This window comes from Cyprinodon variegatus, unplaced genomic scaffold (assembly GCF_000732505.1).
Source record: "Cyprinodon variegatus isolate N-32 unplaced genomic scaffold, C_variegatus-1.0 Scaffold1742, whole genome shotgun sequence".
Lineage (NCBI taxonomy): Eukaryota > Metazoa > Chordata > Actinopteri > Cyprinodontiformes > Cyprinodontidae > Cyprinodon > Cyprinodon variegatus.
This window is the reverse complement of record NW_015152195.1, coordinates 7,817-10,175: the sequence shown is the minus strand read 5'-3', so window position 1 is coordinate 10,175 and position 2,359 is coordinate 7,817. Positions and strand designations below refer to the sequence as shown.

The following is a 2,359-nucleotide window of genomic DNA, read 5'->3' as shown; positions in this document are numbered from 1 at the left end:
GGGGCCTGAGGCAGCCTGAGGGGGCCTGAGGCAGCCTGAGGGGGCCTGAGGCAGCTGCTGCTGGGGATTCCCGGTGTGGGGGTCTGAGCGGCTCCCACAGAGAAATAATCTTTGAAGGCAGGATGGTAATCTGGATGAACTGACTGCACAGACCATGTTTTCACTTCAAAACAGAACGAGAAAGTGAGTTTATTACTGTAGACCGTTTTTATTCTCTTCTATTCTGTGTGAAAACATGCAACCATATGTGGGGTTAGGTAGAGCTGCCATGAGTGAAATGCTTTAAGTTTAAACTCTACAGAAAGGAGAAAACCGAATGTCCGTGAACGCATCACTGTCATCAGCTTATTAACAGCTTAAATTATTTAAATATCGGGCTTTATAAATCAGTTTAAACACTGAGAAGTTTAAAAGAAACATTTTTCATTGTTTATGGGTAAAATCTGACATTTGAACTAAGCGACCCAAACGATTCGGTTCCATTTGCAGCTTCCTGGATAAACCTGCGGCTGTTTGCAGAGTTTGGAGCCGTTTTCCTGCAGCTGCAGGCGGTTAGCAGCAGCTAAACTTTCCGCTCCTGCTCCACAAACTTCCTCCGGACTCTCGGACCCTCCGGCCGCGCGGACACTCACCCTGGACTCCCGCTCCCGTTAGTCCATATTCCGGTTCGGTTCACTTAAAGGTTCCGATCATGACCTCTGCAGTGGACCGGCCCTTCAGAAGGTTCTCATCGGACCGACATGTTGAACAGACTGCATCCCGATTCCCTGAAGCTTTCCCCGGCCACGGCCTACGGGAGAAGGAGGCCCCGGTGGAAGTCAGCCAGTGACCATATAAGGACATGCAGTACTCAGTCCGTCCACCAGAGGGAAATAAAAGCAAACCGTCTCTCATTTAGTTTTCATCTAATAATTAATAAATGATTCATTTAAAATTCTCTCTTTACCAACTGTATATGTTTTTGACATTTTAATGATTTTCTTTATATATATTTATATATTTATTATTCATATTTTATTCACGAATCAAGTAAAAAAAAGTAGAAGATTTCTATTCAGTTTGGAGCTTAATGGGGGGGGGGATCTGAAACATCATTTTAAATTTATTAATTTATGTCATTATTTTAACAAATTACCATTTTAACTAGTGAAGCACCGATCATGTGTCTTTTATATATAAAAAATATAAATTATAAATATTTATTTAATATTTATAATTATTAATAGTTTTAATATTTTATTCTGTGATTCTGAGAAGCAGAAAATTATTCAGTTTTATTTCGTTTTTAAATGAAAAATAAAAATCATTAAAACACGAAGTTCAGATTTTTTCATTTCTATGAAGGAAAACGGGAGAAGTTAAAAAGCGACTCACAGGAGCTCCTCCTTGGGCCGAGCAGCAGGAGGAGCGGTGAGGAGGAGCAGCAGGAGGAGCAGTGAGGAGGAGAAGCAGGAGGAGCAGTGAGGAGGAGAAGCAGAAGGAGCAGTGAGGAGCATTGAGGAGCATTGAGGAGTAGTAGTGAGGAGGAGAAACAGGACGAGCAGTGAGAATGAGCAGTAGGAGGAGCAGAGAGGAGGAGCAGTAGGAGGAGCAGCAGGAGGAGCAGGGATGAATAGTGAGGAACAGTAAGGAGCAGTGAGGAGGAGCAGCAGAAGGAGCAGTGAGGAGGAGCAGCAGGAAGAGGAGTGAAGATCAGTGAGGAGGAGCAGCAGGAAGAGGAGTGAAGATCAGTGAGGAAGAGCAGCAGAAGGAGCAGTGAGGAGGAGCAGCAGAAAGAGGAGTGAAGAGCAGTGAGGAGGAGCAGCAGGAGCAGTGAGGAGGAGCAGCAGGAGCAGTGAGGAGAGAGATGGAGGGAGAGCAGGGAGTATATCAGGAGGAAAGTGAATCAGTGTTTTGATGTTTAATGAGGTTTTCTGTTATAATAGAAATGTGTAAATTAGACTCCATCATCAGCATAGAACTTTATCAGAGTCTCAGCTAAATAAGAAGCAGCTCATTTAAATAACACTGAATGTCTTTAGTGATTTCTAGACAGAAGCTTCAGTAGAAAGATGACATTAAATCAGGTTTATAATGTCTGAAATGTTTTGCAGGAGAAATTAACAAAAGTCACAGTTATATTTTTGTTCTTTAAGTCTCTTAAAATGACCAGATTTTAATAATAGAATAAAAACATGTGTGAGGAGCACACCTGGAGGTTCTGACTGGACCTCAGGATTTTTAGGGCCCCGATTCTTTGATAAAGTTTATTAAAATCCACTGATTTACTAAAATCCTACCTGTATATATATACTTAACCTCTTACACCTTCAGGGGGTATAAATAAATTTCTGCCTGACAAAAACACACAAAAGTAAAT

General features: G+C 41.8%; 1 protein-coding gene across 1 annotated transcript in view; it reads right to left on the bottom strand.

Moving 5' to 3' along the window:
* The window catches only part of snx21 (sorting nexin family member 21), a 9,677-nt gene extending 8,865 nt beyond the window's left edge, over positions 1-812 (bottom strand). The window contains exon 1 of the mRNA XM_015404437.1: positions 633-812. The gene's annotated coding sequence lies outside the window, so the exon portion shown is untranslated. The remainder of the gene's footprint in view (positions 1-632) is intronic.
* Between the last annotated feature and the right edge of the window lie 1,547 nt (positions 813-2,359).